Genomic DNA, 19,193 nt, shown 5'->3' with positions numbered 1-19,193 from the left:
CAGTTCTACTTTGCCCTACAGGGTCGCTGTGAGTCGAAATCGACTCAACGGCAATGGGTTTGGTTTTTCTTTTTCTTTTTGGTGTCTTGAGTCAATCTCTTTTGATTTTATTTTGAGATACAGAAGAGATTAAACATGCAAGGGAAGCAGAGATGGGGGAAGACACATGCCAAGCTACGTGAAGATCTCCCAGGAACAGAAGCTCAGAAGAGGCAAGGACCTCCCTTCAGAGCCAACAGAATGAGAAAGCCTTCCCCTAGAGCCAGCGCCTTAAATTTAGACGTTTTCTAGCTTCCTAAACTGTGAGAAAATAAATTTCTGTTAAAGACACCAACTTGTGGTATTTCTGTTGTAGGACCTCTAGATAAGAAGGACAATCATCAGCGATCTTGACCTGATTGGCATTTACGGAACACTCCACCCAACGATAGCACAACACACATTGATTCTAAGTGCTCATTAAATATTCAGCAAGGCAGACCATATTTTGGGTTATAATACAAAATTTAACAGCCTAATAATTACCGAAGAAATGAATTTTAAAAATCGTCGTAATTTCATTCGTTGGAATAAACCACAACAAAGACCACTGAAACCTGCGGTCACAAGTTACAGCCCTCTAGGTTTGTGCCCGGAAGCCCTTCCCTCCGGCACCGAGAGTCCCCGAAACCGGAAGCGGAACAGTGTGCCCACGAATGGGCAGCCGCGGTCCGTCGCCCCCCGCTCCGGCTAGAAGTCAGTGCCGTTCTGTTTCCGGTCCGCCGGCTCCCCTAGCGGGCGACCCGCGGGCCCCCGTCCCGGCTCTGAGGGCGCGGCTCCCGCTCCCCTCGCCACCCCGGTCTCTCCGTCTCCGCCGCTTCCGGCGCGACCCCGGGCCCGCGGGCGCCGCTGCTTTCCGGAGGCCGAGGCGGTGGGGACCCGCGTCTCTCGCCGCCTTCCCAGGTGAGAGCGTGGGCATCGTCGCCGCGCGCAGGTGAGCTTCTCGGAGCAGCGGCGGCGGCGTCCCCGGGGGGCTGTGAGGAGCGGGGCTCGTCGGCCTGAGTCTAGATGCTCCGCTCCCCGCGCTCCGCGGGCTTCTCTGTTCTCGTCGTGACCGTGCGGCCTCCGCCGGGCTCCTCGGCCTCCTGGGCCGGCGCCCAGACACGCGCGGCCGCAGACGGACGGACAGACAGAGACACAGAGGGACAGACAGACACAGACACACAGACAGACACGCGCGGCCGCAGACGGACAGAGACACACAGAGAGACACAGAGGGACAGACAGACGCGCGGCCGCAGACGGACAGAGACACACAGACGGACAGACACAGAGACACACAGACACGCGCGGCCGCAGACGGACAGACAGACGCAGACGGACAGACAGACAGAGAGACACAGACGGAGAGAGACACAGATGGACAGACACAGAGAGACACAGACGGACAGACAGACAGAGACACGCAGACACACACAGCCGTAGACGGACACACAGAGAGACACAGACGGACAGACACAGACACGCAGACACAGACACACACGCCCACAGACAGACACACACGCCCACAGACAGGCAGACAGACACGGACACAGATGGACACAGACACACACACGCCCACAGACAGACACGCGCGGCTGCAGACAGACACAGACACACATACGCCCACAGACACAGACAGACACAGACACATACATGCCCACAGACAGACAGACACACAGAGAAACACAGATGGATACACAGACACAGAGACGCCCACAGACACAGACACGCGCGGCCGCAGACGGACAGACAGGCACATGCCCACAGACAGACACATGCCCACAGACAGACACACAGACACAGATGCGCCCACAAAACACACAGACACAGACACATGCCCACAGACAGACACGCCTACAGACACACAGACACAGACACGCACAGCCGCAGACGGACAGACAGACACGCCCACAGACACAGATACGCACGGCCACAGACGGACAGACACAGACACACACCCACACAGAGACACAGACAGACACAGACACAGGCCCACAGACAGACACACAGACACAGACAGACACGCCCACACACAGACACACGCCCACAGGCAGACAGACACGCCCACAGAGAGACACAGACACAGATGGCCACGGACGGACAGACACAGACATAGACACACACGCCCATAGACAGACACGCCCACAGACAGACACACAGACACACATGCCCACAGATGCAAGGACATACACACAGACACAGACACACACATCCAAAGACGCACAGACACACACAGAAACAGACACATACACGCAGACAGACCCAGACACACAGACACGCCCACAAACATAGACACACACATCCACCTGCCCACAGACAGACACAGAGACACACGCCCACAGACAGACACACACGCCCATGGACAGACACACAGACAGAGACATGCCGGCGCAGACACACAGACAGACAGACATGCAGGCGCAGACACACACACACACACACACGCAGACCCTGCAGTCACATCGAGCTCCTCATCAGGCCTCCATCACCCTCGTTCCGTATGTGTATTACTGCTTACTGAGCTGTTTCAGAAGCACTAGGCACTGTGCTAAATACTTTAGATACCGCGCCTCATTTTGTTCTCAAAACAACACTGTGAGGTAGGGAGTATTTGCAGCATTTTACTAAAGTAATAATCTGGGTTAAATTAAAGAGCTTGCCCATGGACACGTATCTAGTAAGTGGCAGTGTCTGAACTGAAATTCAGGTCTGTTCTTACTTCAAGGGGAATTTTTTTTTTTATTGCGCTTTAGATGAGGATTTACAGAACAAACTAGTTTCTCATCAAACAATACACATGTTGTTGTATGACGTTACATGTCAACACTCTCCCTTCTCAACCCTGGGTTCTCTATTACCAGCTTTCCTGTTCCTTACTACCTTCCAGCTCCTGGCCCAGGGCTGGTGCGCCCCTTTAGTCCTGTTTTATTCCATGGGCCTGTTCAGTCTTTGGCTGAAGGGTGAACCTCAGGAGTGGCCTCATTACTGAGTTGAAAGGGTGTCCAGGAGCCACGCACTCAGGGTTTCTCCAGTCTCTGTCAGGCCGGCACATCTGGTCATTTTCAAGGGACATATTCCTGACCGCAATTTCCCTGCCTACCACGGCTTCTCTTTGTTTTCTGTGCTTCCTCGGGCGGGACTTGTGTGGAGTATTGCCGGTCATACAACAAGGAAGACTGTGGTGAGACATGTATCCTCACTCCTTTAATAGTTATCGGAGCCCTGGTGGTACAGTGGTTAAGAGCTTAACTGTTAACAAGAAGGTCAGCAGTTCAAATCCACCAGCTGCTCCCTGGAAGCCCTATGGGAGAGTTCCGCTCTGTTCTGTTTGGATGCTATGAGTCGGAATCGACTCGAAGACAAGGATTTGGTTTTTTTGGTTTTTAATGGGTGTAGGTGTTTAAGAAGTGGGTTGGAGGTGTTTAAGACAGATAGAGAATACACAAACGTGGGTTGGAGCTAGTGTGTACATTGAGGACCTTACTGATCCCAATTTCAGGTGGAAAGCATTTGGTAAGAGGCATGTTTCAAGGAATTTCTTTGGCTGTAAAGCAGAGATTTTCATCGTGATTGTGTGAGAAACAATACGGTCAATCCTAGTTGGTCTGACATAAAATGTGATGTTGCTGAGCAAGCTTAGTAGAGGCGATGAGGGATTTGTAGAGATGGCACAGCCAGTGTGTGTCATCTGTGCTGGACTTGGTGCTGGTGACTGAGCCACAGTGCTTGCTACCAAAGAACCAGACTTCTGAAAAGGTTGAAGGCTTCGTGGAGCCAAACCCATGTGTATCCCCAATGTCAGAACACGAACGTTAGGAGTGAGGGCAACATGGGAGGCATGTGTAGTAAAAGTAATCAGAATACTTCAGCGGATCCTAGAGGGTCCGCCACAGTACCGTGTTGTAAAAAGTACGTTATTTTTTGTAGTTATTATTTTACAGAGTAAGAGTCAAGGAGGGAGTCCCTGGGTGGTGGAAAAACTTAAGATCACTAGCTGAAAGGTTGGCGGTTTGAACCCTCCCAGAGGTGCCTTGGAAGACAGGCCTGGTGATCCGCTTCTCAAAGGTCACAGCACTGAAAACCCTGTGGAGCAAATTTAAAGTGTCTACATTTAAGCATCCTGTTTGAGAGATCATTGGGAACTCCCATGCCATTATCATAAGCTCTTTTTCTTTTTTTTAATACCTTAGAATTATAATTCCTGTGATTTGTTGTTTTTATGGAAGCAGGGTTTTTTTATTATTTTTTTAATAACATAGTGCTTCAGATCCAGTTACTTTAAAAAGTCCGTTCTTTACACCATGCAGTTCCTCAACTGTGAATTTATTTCTCTAAGTTAACACAAAAGGAACCCTGGTGGTGCAATGCGTAAGCTCTTGGCTGCTAACAGAAAGGTCGGCGGTTTGAACCCACCAGCGTTCTGTGGGAGGAAGATGGGACAGTCTGCTTCTGTAAAGATTCAGCCTTTGAAATACTGTGGGACGGTTCTGCTTTGCCCTTAGGGTCACTGTGAGTTGTTACTGACTCATCAGCAGTGGGTTTGGATTTGGTGTTTAGTACCGTTTTAAAAAAGCTGGCATTAAATCCTTGAAGTACCCGCTTTCCTCCCTGTATCCCCATGGTATCTGTATTTCCCTCCTTTCACTTACTCGCTTAGACCAAGAAACTAATTTTTTTATTCTTTAATGGTGTAATTTCCTGCCGTGTTTTTTAGTGTGTGTGGTTAAATACACAGAACAAAGCCTTCTCTATTTCATCCATTTTTCTCGTACGACTCTGTAGGAGTTCCTTTCCGCATGTTGTGCAGCCCTCACCACTGTCGGTGTCCTAGTTCTTCATCACCCTCAGCAGAGACTCAGGGCCTCTAAGGCATTATCTCCCCTTCTCCCTTCCGTCCGCCCCTTCTCCCTCCTGTCCGCCCCTGGCAACCATTTGGTCTCTATACATTTGCCTGTTCTGCATATTTCATTTAAATGAGATTGTATGGTATTTGTTCTTTGCTGTCTGACTCCACTTTACATCGTGTTTTCAAGGTTCATTCACATCACAGCATTTATGAGCGTTCCATTGCTTTTTATGACTGAATAATATTTTATTTTATGCATGTATCTGTTGATGGGAATTCCTTTTTTTTTCTACTTTTTGGCCATTGTGAATGCTGCCACAGTGAACGTTGGTGTAAACCTACCTGTTTGTGTCCCTGCTTTCAAGCCTTTTGGGTATATAGCTGTTGTTGTTGTTGTTAGGGGCTGGTAAGGTGTTTTTAGACTCATGGCAACGTGACGGGACAGAGTAGAACTGCCCCGTAGGGTTGTCTTGGCTGTAGTCTTTGTGGAAGCGGGCTACCAGATCATTTTCCTGTTCAGCCACTGGGTGGATTTGAGCCGTCACCTTTTGGTGAGCAGCCGAGTGCTTATCCATTTGTGCCACCAGCACGCCTAGAAACGGAAACTTCTGTGCCATAGGGTATTTGTATATTTAACTTTCTGAAGAACCGCCAAACTTTTACTCGGAGGCTGCGCCATTTTACAACCCCACCAGCGATTTCTTCACAGTCTTCCCAACTCTGGTTGTGTGCTGTTTTTCTGATAGTAGCCATCCCAGTAGGGATGAGGTGGCATCTCATGTGGCTTTGACTTTCAGTTACCTAATGACTAATGAAGGAGCCCTGGTGGCACAGCGTTTCAGCACTCAGTGCTAACCGAAAGGTCGAAGGTTCAAACCGACCAGTTCCCCTGCAGGATCAAGATGTGGCAGTCTCAAGGTAAAAGAACTGAAGAAAAACTCAAGCCTCGAGTTGCAATATTGACAGATTCTATGTGAAAAATATTAAACGACGCAGGAAGCATCAAAAGAAGATGGAAGGAATACAGAGAGTCACTGCACAAAAAATAATTGGTCTGTGTTCAACCATTTCAGGAGTTAGCATACGACCAAGAACCGATGGTATCGAAGGAAGAGATCCAGCCTGAACTGAAGGCATTGGCGAAAAGTAAGCCTCCAGGAATTGACGGAATACCAGTTGAGATGTTTCAACAAGTGGACGCAGCGCTGCCACTTGTTCACTGACCTATGCCAAGAAATTTGGAGGACAGGTACCAGGCCATCCGACTGGAAGAGATCCATGTTTGTACCCTTCCAAAGAAAAGAGATCCAACAGAATGCAGAAGTTACTGAACAAAATATCACACCCAAGTAAACATTTGCTGAAGATCATTCAAAAGCAGTTACAACAGAACGTAGACAGGAATGTCCCAGAAATTTAAGGCAGATTCAGAAGAGGACATGGAATGGAGGGTATCACTGCTGATGTCAGATGGATCCTGGCTGAAAGCAGAGAATACCAGAAACATGTTTATCTGTGTTTTACTGACTATGCGAAGGCATCTGACTGTGTGGATCATAACAAACTATGGATAACATTGCTAAGAGTGGGAATTCCAGAACACTTAATTGTGCTCATGAGGAACCTGTACTTAGACCAAGAGGCAGTCATTCCAACAGAGCAAGGGGACACTGTGTGGTTTAAAGTCAGAAAAGGTGTGCGTCAGGGCTGTCTCCTTTCACCATACTTATTCAATCTGGTTTGGCACAATGGCTGCAACCGTGGGCTCAAGCACAGCAACGATTGTGAGGATAGTGCAGAACTGGGCAGGGTTTCGGTCTGTTCTACGTGGGGTCTCTGAGGCGAAATCGACAGGACGGCACCTAACAACAACAGTGGCGTGGAGCACCTTTTCATGCGTTCATTGACTATTTGTAGATCATCTTTGGTGAAATGTCTAAGTTTTATTCCCAGTTTGAAAATGGTTTGTATGTTGTTGAGTGGTAGGAGTTCTTTATGTATTCTGGGTACTGAACACTTCTGAGATATGTGATTCGCAAGTACAGTGACACCTGCAAAAGCCACAACCTGTGTAAAGCGGAAACCTGTCAGAAAAGGAAAATTCGAATATTTTCCACTAAAACGAGCTGTAGAAAAGTTGTACGACTGTACCCTATCAGAGGCAGAATAGTTGTGAGACCCAGAAGAACAAGGCAGTCCCATCACATTCTGGCTCTCACAGGTTTCACTCTGTTTTCTCCCATTCTGTAGTTTGTCTCTTCACTTTGTTGACAAAGATCTTTGAGGCACAAGGGTTTTAATTTATCTGTTTTGTCTTTTACCGCTTGTGCTCTTGGTATCATTATCTCAGAATCTATTGTTGAAAACTAGTGTATGGAGAAAATAAATGTTCTTATTTTTTAAAATTGTAAAAATATTGCAATGTCAAAAAGTTTAAAAATGCATAGAGTAAAAATGATCGTCAAGCACCACTTGTAATCTCAGCATCGGTAGAAAATGTGGCGTCTCGACCTGTACAAGGCAAGGCCGTGGTAGCTCCATAGAGACAGCCAAACTCCGTGAGGGACCCAGTTGCTGGGCTGAGGGCTGTGGGGACCGTGGTTTCAGGAACATCTAGCCCAATTGGCAAAACATATTTTATAAAGAATATGTTCTAGATTCTACTTTGGTGAGTAGCGTCTGGGGTCCTAAAAGCCTGTGAGCGGCCATCTAGAATACTCCACTGGTCTCACCCTTTTGGGAGTAAGAAAGGATAAAGAAAACTAAAGATACGAGGGAAAGATCAGTCCAAAGGACTTATGGACCACATCTACCACGGCCTCCACCACACTGAGTCCAGTACAATGAGATGGTGCCTGGCTACCACCACTGACTGCTCTGACAGGGATCACAGTAGAGGGTTCTGGACAGAGCTGGAGAAAAATGTAGAACAAAATTCTAACTCGTAAAGAAAGACCAGTCTTGGTGGCCTGACAGAGAGACTAGAGAAACCCTGAGAGTATGGCCCCTGGACACCCTTTTAGCTCAGTAATAAGGCCACTTCTGAGGTTCACCTTTCAGCCAAAGATTGAACAGGCCCATGGAACAAAACAAGCCTAAAGGGGCTGTTAGTCCCAGCCCTGGAAGGCAGGTGGGAACAGGAAAGCTGGTAGTAGGGAACCTAAGGTTGACAATGGAGAGTGTTGACATGATGTGAGGTTGTTAACCAATGTCATACAACAGTGTGTATACTAATTGTTTGATGAGAAACTAGTTTGTTCTGTAAACCTTCACCTAAAGTTCAATAAAAAAAAAAAAAAAATGTGGTGTCTTTTATTTTTCCCTTTTCTTCCCTAGAGATCAGTATTCTTAAAGGACTCCTTTTTTGCACTGGAGTCCCCCTTGGAGACATGACCAGTAATGTGGTCACTTCATGTGAAAGCCAAAGCTTCATTCAAAACTACTGAATTTTCCTAGTTCACTTACTAAGAATTGTCCCTCAGATAAAGCTACAATATCAACTCACATTTCTTTTTTTGTGTGTATGTGCTTTAGGCGAAAGTTTATAGCTCAAGTTAGTTACACATACAAAAATTCATACACACATTGTTATGTGACCTTAGCTGCTATCCCTATAATGTGACCGCACATTCCTCCTTTCCACCCCGGATTTCCTGTGTCCATTCAACCAGCTCCTGTCCCCCTCTGCCTTCTCATCTCGCCTCCGGACAGGAGCTGCCCATTTAGTCTCGTGTATCTACTTGAACTAAGAAGCACACTCTTCACGAGTATCGTTTTATGTCTTGTATAGACTTACATTTCTTAAAGTCCTAATCCATGCCAGAGCTGTGCTCTTCCTTTCCTTTAGCTTGAAGTTTCAGAAGTGGGAATGGAGCCTGCTTCAGAGGGCACAGTTGGATTCTTTGTGGCCCAGAGCAGACAACCTACAGGTTGAGATGTGGGCTCTTGGGTACCAATGGACTCAAGACACCAAACCCTTCCCATAGTCCACCTGGTCCAGTATGGACTGCTTGTCTCTGAAACCTAACATGTTCAAAACAGAGCTTTTAAAATTTCACCTGAACAAGTCTGCTTCTCACCTGGCTTTCTCAACCAGTAAGTGGCATCAGCATCCATTCACTAGATTAGGGGAAATAGTCCAAGCTGCTCTGTGAGAGATCTACCTTATGAAAGCAGCCTCTGAACTTTCCTCTAGTCACAAAAAGGTATAGTCTCTGAAACTCCACTGGTCTTACCCCTTCAAAAGCGGGGGAGAATGAAGAAAACTAAAGATACAAGGGAAAGATTAGTCCAAAGGACTAATGGACTTCAGCTACCGTGGCCTCCACCAGACTGAGTCCAGAACAGCTAGATGGTGCCCTGCTGCTTCTCTGACAGGGATCTCAATAGACAGCCATGGACAGAAAGAAAATATATATATATACATGTATATATATATAGAACAAAAGTCTAACTCACAGAAAGAGGCCAGCCTTACTGGCCTGACAGAGACTGAACAAACCTCGAGAGTATGGCCCCCAGACACCCTTTTAGTTCAGTAATGAAGTGACTCCTGAGGTTTACCCTTCATCCGAAGATTGGACAGGCCCATGAAACAAAAGAAGATGAAAGGGGCACACCAGGCCAGGGCCAAGGACTAGAAGGCAGGAGGGGACAGGAAAGCTGGTAATAGGGAGCCCAAGGTCGAGAAGGGAGAGTGTTGATATGTTGTGGGGTTGGCAACCAATGTCACAAAACAGTATGTGTATTAATTGTTTAATAAGAAGCTAGTTTGCTCTGTAAACCTTCATCTAAAGTACAATAAAAAAAATGGAATGAAATAATAAAATGGCTGCCTTTATTAATCAGAAGCATTTTAGGATTTTAATAAAAATAAAAAGAAGGTATAATCTCCACCCAGCAGCAAGAGGCATATTTAAACAATGTAACCCAAGTAAGCTATCAGTCACGCATAAAATCCACATATGTTTTACGTTGGCGAAGAGGATCCTACACGTTCAGGCTTACGTATAGCTTTTTGACTTAAATACATAACCCCCTCATGTTGGACAAGCCTTTGACATGTTTTTAAAACACGTTTCCAAAGATGTCAGGATTTTCCCTGCCTTTCAGCCTTTGCATCCGGTGTTTTTTCTGATTAGAGAAAATCTGTTTAACCACAGGAATTTGATAATTCTTATAATTCAGGTCTCACTTCAGATGTCACCAACTCAGAGAGTGGCCCTTCTGTCCCCTCAGTTTCTCCCACTCATTTTTATGTTTAAATATCATTGTGGGTTTCAGAATGAGGTAAATCCAACTTAGGTTGACATTAAACTTCGTCATGTAAATACAAGAAATTGAGCTGAATGTTACCTTTGCTTGGACCAGTTCTATTTCCGTATGCAACAAGCTTCCAGCAGACAAAAAGCCGTGAAGCTCTGCTTTGTCCTGATGGCAGCTTTCGTGCCCTCTCTGCCGTGTTGGCCTCCTAGGGCTGTGATGGCCACTCGAGCTGTGATGGCCACTCGAGCTGTGATGGCCACTCGAGCTGTGATGGCCACTCGAGCTGTGATGGCCACTCGAGCTGTGATGGCCACTCGAGCTGTGATGGCCACTCGAGCTGTGATGGCCACTCGAGCTGTGATGGCCACTCGAGCTGTGATGGCCACTCGAGCTGTGATGGCCACTCGAGCTGTGATGGCCACTCGAGCTGTGATGGCCACTCGAGCTGTGATGGCCACGAGCCAGATCTTGCTGTTTCAATTAATTATACTTAGAAGTTCAGTTTCTTAATTGCAGTTGCAGTAGTCACATGTTCTGTGCTAACCAGCTACAAGGGGCTAGTGGCTAAATATCGGACTGAGCAGGAACAAAACATGCCTGTCTTCAGAGAAAATTCACTTAGTGCTGCTCAAGAATATATACCAGTGATAATCTGTGTGCGTCCTCAGTGATCAGAGCCACAGGCCAGAAGGAACAAGAAAACAAAATACAGCGTCTGCCCATAGACTTACAGTCCAAAATGAGAGACAGTTTTAAATAAATAATGAAAAACCAGAGACGTCTGATACCTGTAATGAAAAGACCTAACCCGAGAGTCAGGCTAGACTGCTTGAAAGGGAAAATTACTGAAATGAACAGTCAGAAGATTAGTTTTATTTAGGTCTGTACAGAGAAACTGTGTGTGTATGTGGGGCGGATTGTGTGAGCCAGGCTACACAATTCAAAATGAATGAAACTCGAAAAATATGTTCTTCCTGTCAATTCCCCCGTGTTAATATCCAATAACGATGCATATGTTGATCTGTAAGGCACAGATTTACATAGGTGAACCCCCAACTTCAACATTGGATCCCTGACTCCCTGGAAGAAATCAGGTTCACGTTTTGCAGCCTGACCAGGCCTGGTTGCTCCTCCTGCTCCGGGAGAAGTAAGTTCCACCGTCTGTGATCTCGTTGCAGAAAGCGGAGGCCCACGGAGCTGCCTGAAGAGCGCAGGTGTGTGCTCTGGAGGCTGCGGCCTGTTCTGCCTTCAGTGCAGTAGGGTGGAGCATTGCCATGAGCCTGGGAGGAAGCCAAAGACCTGTCACTCCCTGCTTCCTCAACACTGTTTGCTCCCTGTCCTTCTTCCATTTCAGGTCTCAGGTGTGGTGCAGGGAGAACTAGTCCAGTCCAGTCAGCTGGGAATCTGGGGCTACCATCTTGCACATCCGTAAATCACAAGTCAGGATTTCAGCTGCTTTTGCTGGAATGTCCACCAAACATTATTCATCTCCTTCCAAACTGCCCAGTGCTCGGTTTTCACTTCAAGTAATGGCTTCTTCTTGGGCTTAGAGACGACATTCCGTTAGACTTCCGGAAGTTGGAGAAGAAAATGGTGAGTTCTACAGAGAACTGGGTTATTCTCTCGGTGTGTGGGTGAAAATTCATATGAATTGTTGGGGGACCAGCTGTTTGCTGTAGGACTGTGGTTCCTCAGTGAAAGAAAAAGGTGGCAGAGGCAGCCAAGGGACTGAGCCCTAGGAGGCATCCTGAGGCCCTGCTCCACTGTCATTGGGCCCTTCCTCTGTATATATGTGGCTTTTCAGGATTTAGATTCCTGCAGTCACCTTCCTTATGTGACTTTCAGAGCTTGCACCATGGCATGTTAAATCCCCACACTGGACCTTGGTGTTCTGTGTTAATGAATCTCCTGAACAGAGCCTGAAGGTGGAGCAGCTCTGCCTGTGGAGGCTGAGCCCTGCCCTCCCGAGCCATCCTTGTCCCATCTCTCTTAACAGTTTTCTTGACTTCTCCCAGGCACTGGAGCATTTTCTGTGCAATTCTCAAACTACAGCTCCACTTCGTATAGCATGTTTTGGGTTAGGAAAGGGCAGAGACAGTTCGTATGTGATGGTCCTCTCTGCTTATGGGTCCTGGGTGATGTTGGTGATATCCTGACATCACCAGAGGCATGAAGGTGGGAACAGTGAATCCAGTTGGATTTTGTGTGGGGTCTCCAGATCCTTTTTTTCCCCCAGTGGGGAATGCTTTTGCCTTGAGTCTTTCAGATGTGTGGAAAGTATGCATCCCCAATGTAGGTCCTTGTCCTCCTACCTATGTCTAGCGCTGATATTTAATCCTGGTAATTTTTGACTATTTATCATAGTCTTGAATTAGAATCTAAAATGAAAATGTTCTCTTTGCCTAGAGAAGCTCAACATGTGAGATGTGTGTATTTAAGTTCCTGGGTTTACGATATCCACTGGAAGAAAATTTCTAGATCATTTGGTGTGGTGGTACTGAGAGCTTTTCAATTTACTGGATATTAACTTCTCAAACACAGAGGAATGCTTATTTAAACTGATGAAAGAGTTACTCTAAAGCTTACTTAAATCTCAAGAAGGTTTTAAAAGACTAATATTTAACAAGTCATGCCAGAACTCCTAATGTGTTAAGTTTCAGAACACTGAATTGTGCCCATGAGGAACCTGTACATGGATCAAGAGGCAGCCATTCAAACAGAACAAGGGGATACTGCATGCTTTAAAGTCAGGAAAGGTGTGTGACTAATGTTTTAGTCACAGTCTTCATGCTGCCCTTTTGATAAAATCAGTATCTCGACATTTACGTTGATCATTTCTTTGCTTTCCGTTATACTTCTATCCACTATATGATGTTGTTGTTATATGCCATTGAGTTGGCTCTGACTCTTAGTGACCCTCTTTACAACAGGACAAAACACTGCCTGGTCCTGCGCCCTCCTCACTACCTTTGCAGTGTTTGAGCCCAGTGACGGAGCCACTGTGTCGATCCATTTCACTGAGGATCTGACCGTCTACCAAGCGTGGCGTTCTTCTCTGGGGACTGCTCCCTCCTGATAAAATGTCCAAAGTGCTTGAGAGGAAGCCTTGCCATTCTCACTTCTAAGGAGCGTTCTGGCTAAACTTGTTCCAGTATAAACCAAAACCCACTTGAGTTAAGTCCTGCCTGTCGCGACCCTATGTACACGAGAAAAAAACTGCCCAGTCCTGCGACTCCCTCACGATCTTTGCTATGTTTGAGCCTATTCTTGCAGCCGCTGTGTCAAAGCATTTCATTGAGGGGCTTCCTCTTTTTTGTTTACCCTCTACGGTACCTAGCTTGGTGTTCTTCACCAGGTCCTGGTCCCTCCTGATAACATGTCCAGAGTAGAGAGGAAGTCTTGCCATCCTCACTTCTGAGGAGCGTTCTGACTGTACTTCTTCCAGTATTTGGATCCTTAAATTAATATATATACTTTTGATGGTTTTTGTGTTAAACAAATAGAATAATACTTTATGTGCTTTTTTAATGTCAATTCCTTTAGTTTAAATTCACATTAGGAAAACTCTTCCATGGGCCAGTAATTCACTTTTAATTGCTCAGTAGTGTTTCCTTGTAGGAATGTACTGTTTTTTACATGTCCTCTTCTCTTTGACATCTGTCTTAGTCATCTAGTGCTGCTACAACAGAAATACTACAAGTGGATGGCTTTAACAAAGAGAAATTTATTTCCTCACAGTACAGTAGGCTAAAAGTCCAGATTCAGGGTGTCAGCTCCAGGGGACTGTTTTCTCTCAGTTGGCTCTAGAAGAAGATTCGTCTTCAACTTCCCCTGGTCAAGGAGCTTCTCAGGGGCAGGGACCCTGGATCCAAAGGATGAACTCCGCTCTGGGTACTGTTTTCTTGGTGGTATAAGGTCCCTGACTCTCTGCTTGCTTCCCTTTCCTTTTGTCTATTGAGAGATAAAAGGTGGTGCAGGCCACACCCCAGGGAAACTCCCTTTACATTGGATCAGAGAGGTGACCTGAGTAAGGGTGGTGCTACAATCCCACCCTGATCCTCTCAACATACAATTATGATCACAGAATGGAGGACAACCACACAATACTGGGAATCATGGCCTAACTAAGTTGATACACACATTTTTGGGTGACATAATTCAATCCATGACAGCGTCTTCTCATTTTGAACTCAACACACTGTAAGTAACCTCTGCATCCCCTCTATAAAATGTTTTCCCTTTGTGGGCTTGTCCATCTAAGTTGTTGGCACACCGTCTGTCTTAGTTATGTGTTGCTGCTATAACAGAAATACCAGAAGTGGATGACTTTAACGAACATAAATTTACTTTCTCAGAGTTCAGGAGGCTAGAAGTCGAATTCTGAGTGCCAACACCAGGGGAAGCCTTTCTCTGTTGGTTATAGGGAAAGGTCCTTGTGTCTTTTCAGCTTCCTGTTTGACTTGGTGATCTTCGTGTGCCGTGGCATCTGTCTTCCCCCTTCTCTGCTTTCTTGCCATTTGCTTAATCTTCTTTTATATCTCAAAATAGATTGACCCAAAACACCCTATACTAATACTGCCTCATTAACATAACAAAGAAAACCCCTTCCCAAATGGGATTCTAAGCCAGGTATGGGGTAGGCTTTGCAGCACGTGATTTTTTGGGAGGACACGATACAATCCTAACACCATCGTTCAGTTTTCAATGGAAAATATCTTGGATTCATCCTCGTCCTCTGTTCCTTTTGCACTTGAACCTTCAGTGCATCAGGAAATTCTGTGCATCAGCCTTGAAAGTCTAGGACCATCCCTTGCACTCACCACTTCTCCAGCCACTGGTCCAGTCTCAACCACCATCATTTCGTGTCTGATTATGTCTGTAACCTTCTAATATATCTTCCTGTGTATTACATATGTCTCCTGCACACCAGTTTTTTAAGTGCTGCCATATCAGTTTCCTCCTCTGCTCAGAGGCATAAAATTGCTCTGCATTTCACAAAGCTGGATTCTCTTCAGTTGCCAACAAGTTGCCCAGAATATATGACCACTGACCTCAAACACCTCTCCAGATTCCTCTACTGTTACTCTGCAGCATCTCGTTATGCTCCAGTCACGCTGTCCTTTGGCTCTTCCTAAAATATACATCACACCTTCCAACTTCTGGCCTGTGGCCTGGCTGTTTACTCCTTCTGGGGCAACCTCTTTTTCAGACAGAGCCCTTGAGCCCGATTATGCCTTGGGTAATTCCTTCACATCCGTGAAGTCTTAGTTCAGGTGTTTCTTTTCAATGAACCCTATTCTTAATAACCTGATCAGTGCTACGACTGGTGTTGTCAGCACTGCCAATACCCTGGATCCTGCTCTACTTTTAATTTTTCCATTGTACCCATCACCTTTACATATATGTTGTTGTTGTTAGGTGCCATCGAGGTGTTCCGATGCACAGCAACCCTATGGATGACAGAACTTAACACTGCACAGTTTCGCACCATCCTCACAATTGTTGCGATGTTGGAGCCTGTTATTCCAGCCACTGTGTCAATCCATTTCCTTAAGGGTTGTCATGGGTTGAATTGAGTACCCCCAAAATATCTGTTGACTTGACTAGGTTATGATTCTCAGTATTGTATGATTGTCTAGCATTTTGTCATCTGATGTGATTTCCCTGTTGTTGTTGTTGTTGTTAGGTGCCATCAAGATAGTTCTGACTCATAGCGACCCTGTGCACAACAGAATGAAACACTGCCTGGCCCTCTGCCATCCTCACGATTGTTGCTATGCTTCAGCCCATCATTGCAGCCAATGTGTCAATCCATCTCTTTGAGGGTCTTTCTCTTTTTCAGTGATCCTCTACTCTACCAAGCATGATGTTCTCCAGAAACTGATGCCTCCTGATAACATGTCTGAAGTATGTGAGACATAGTCTCACCATCCTTACTTCTAAAGAGCATTCTTCTTGTACTTCTTCCAAAACAGATTTGTTCATTTTTTTGGCAATCTGTGGTATGGTGAAGGAATACAACCCAGACACACACCTTTCCTGACTTTAAACCTCATGGTATCCCCTCGTTCTTTTCAAATGACTGCCTCTTGATCCATGTTCAGGTCCCTCAGGAGCACAATTAAGCATTCCGTCATTCCCAGTCTTCACAATGTTATCCATAATTTGTGATGATACACACAGTTAAATGCCTTTGCATAGTCAACAAAACACAGGTGAATATCTTTCTGGTATTTTTTGCTTTCAGCCAGGATCCGTCTGACATCAGCAGTGCTATCCCTGGTTCCATGTCCTCTACTGAATCTACCTTGAATTTCTGGTAGTTGCCTGTTGATGTACTGTTGCAGCTGCTTTTGAATGATCCTCAGCAAAATTTTATTTGGCATAGACAAGTGAGCACTTCCAGCGCTGCATCCATTTGTAGAAACATCTCAGTTGGTATTCTGTCAATTTCTGGAGCCTTGTTTTTCACCAGTGCTTGCCTTCAGTGCACCTTGGACCTTTTCCTTCAGTACCTTCGGCTCTTGATCGTGTGCTACCTCCTCAGATGGTTGAACATCAACCAATTCTTTTTGGTATAGTGACTTTCTGTATTCCGTCCGTCTTCTTCTTATCCTTCCTGTGTCGATTAATATTTTCCCCCAAGAATCCTTCACTGTCGCAACTCGAGGCTTGAATTTTTTCTTCAGTTCTTTCAGCTTGAGAAATGCCACCATCTGCTTCCCTTATGGTTTTCTATCTCTAGCTCTTTTTGCATTTTACTAGAATACCTTATCCTCTCAAGCCACCCTTTGAAATCTTCTGTTCAGCACTTTTACATCATCATTTCTTCCACTGGCTTTAGCTACTCAGCTTTCTAGAGCAAGTTTCAGAGTCTCTTCTTACATTCATTTTGGTTCTTTCCTGATTTTTAGTGACTTTTTGCTTTCTTCATGTATGATGTCCTTGATACCATCCTACAACTCATCTGGTCTTCAGTCATTAGTGTTCAATGTGTCAAATCTATTCTTGAGATGATCTCTAAATTCAGGTGGGATATACTCATGGTTGTACTTTGGCTCTTGTGGACTTGTTTTAATTTTCTTCAGCTTCAACTTGAGCTTGCATATGAGCAGTTGATGGTCTGTTCCACGGTCAGCCCCTGGTCTTGTTCTGACTGATGTTATTGACCTTTAACATCATCTATTTCCACATATGTAGTCAGTTTGATTCCTCTGTATTCCATCTGGAGAGGTCCATGTGTATAGTCACTATTTATGTTGTTAAAAAAAGTTATTTGCAACAAAGAAGTTGTTAGTCTTTCAAAATTCTCTCATGCAATGTCCGACATCATTTCTGTCACCAAGGACATATTTTTCAACAGTGGATCCTTCTTTGTTTCCAACTTTCCAGTTCCAGTCACCAGTAATTATCAATGCATCTTGATCGCAAGTTCAATCAATTTCAGATTGCAGAAGCTGGTAAAAATCTTCAGTTTCTTCATCTTTGGCCTAGTTGTTCGTGAGTAAATTTGAACAACAGCCGTATTATCTGGTCTTTCTTATAAGCGTATGAGTATTATCCCCAACAGAATTGTACTTCAGGATAGATCTTGAAATGTTCTTTTACACTATGAATGCAATGCCATTCCTCTTCAAGTTGTCATTCCCAGCTTAGTAAATCATATGATTGTCGGATTCACAATAGCCAGTACCAGTCCATTTCAGCTCACTAATGCTTTGGATATCAATGTTTATGCATTCCATTTCATTTATGACAATTCCCAGTTTTCCTAGATGCATACTTCGTACCTTCCACATTCTGATTATTAATGGATGTTTGCAGCTGTTTCTTCTCATTTTGAGTCATGCCACATGAGCAAATGAAGGTCCTGAAAGCATGACTCCATCCACATCATTGTCATCTCTACTTTGAGGAGGCAGCTCTTCCCCAGTCATATTTGTGTGCCGTTCAACCTGAGGGGCTCATCTTCTGGCACTATATCAAACAGTGTTCTGCTGCTATTCATAAGGTTTTCAATGGATAATTCTTTCCAGAAGTAGACCACTAGGTCCTTCTTGTTCTGTCTTAGTCTGTAAGCTCTGCTGAAACCTGTCCACCGTGGGTGACCTTGCTGATATTTGAATACTGGTGGCATAGCTGCCAGCATCACAGCAACATTCAAGGCCCCACAGTACAACAAACTGACATATGCATGGGATCTGGCTGCCAAGAACATGGATCTCTTCCAGTCGGTTGGCCTGGTAGCTGTCCTCCAAATTTCATGGCATAGACAGGTGAAGGTTTCCAGCATTCTTCAACTTCAACTTGAATTTGCATATGAGCCCCAACCTTGTTCTGACTGATGGTATTGAGCTTCTCCATCATCTCTTTCTGCAGATGTCGTTGATTTGATTCCTGTGTATTCCATCTGGGGAGGTCCACGTGTATAGTCACCATTTTTTTATTAATATTTTCAATGAATAAATTATATGGTGAGCAAATAACCTGAGAAGCTGAACTATATGCAGAAGGATGGGGCATCCGGATTCGAGGAAGACTCATTAACAACCTGTGTCATGCAGATGACACAACCTTGCTTGCTCAAAGTGAAAGGACTTGAAGCGCTTACTGGTGAAGATCAAAGACCACAGTCTTCAGTATGGATTATACCTCAACATAAAACAAAAATCCTCACAACTGGACCAATAAGCCACATCATGCTAAATGGAGAAAAGACTGATGTCAAAGATTTCATTCACTTGGCTTCAAAATCAACACCCATGGAAGCAGCAAGCAAGAAGTCAAAAGACTTATTGCATTGGGTAAATCTGCAGAAGACTTCTTTAAAATATTGAGGACCAAAGATGTCACCTTGAAGACTAAGGTGTGCCTGACTCAAGCCATGGTATTTTCAGTTGCATCATATCCATGTGAAACTGGACAATAAATAAGGAAGACCAAAGAAGGGTTGATGCCTTTGAATTGTGGTGTTGGTGAAGAACATTGGATATATACCATGGACTGCCAAAAGCACGACCAAATCTGTCTTGGAAGAAGAACCAGAATGCTCCTTAGAAAC

At 45.2% G+C, this 19,193-nt stretch overlaps 2 protein-coding genes across 2 annotated transcripts in view; both read left to right on the top strand.

Moving 5' to 3' along the window:
• Positions 1-19,193, top strand: part of LOC126071873 (zinc finger protein 699-like) — a 73,970-nt gene that overhangs the window by 46,888 nt on the left and 7,889 nt on the right. The gene's annotated exons all lie outside the window — the stretch shown is intronic.
• LOC126071867 (zinc finger protein 345-like) overlaps positions 699-19,193 on the top strand; it is a 90,518-nt gene continuing 72,023 nt past the window's right edge. Inside the window, exon 1 of the mRNA XM_049876239.1 lies at positions 699-973. The gene's annotated coding sequence lies outside the window, so the exon portion shown is untranslated. The remainder of the gene's footprint in view (positions 974-19,193) is intronic.

The sequence above is a fragment of the Elephas maximus genome, chromosome 3 (genome assembly GCF_024166365.1).
Source record: "Elephas maximus indicus isolate mEleMax1 chromosome 3, mEleMax1 primary haplotype, whole genome shotgun sequence".
Taxonomy (NCBI): Eukaryota; Metazoa; Chordata; class Mammalia; order Proboscidea; family Elephantidae; genus Elephas; species Elephas maximus.
The sequence above is the reverse complement of the archived record's forward strand: the minus strand, read 5'-3'. Positions and strand labels throughout refer to the sequence as shown.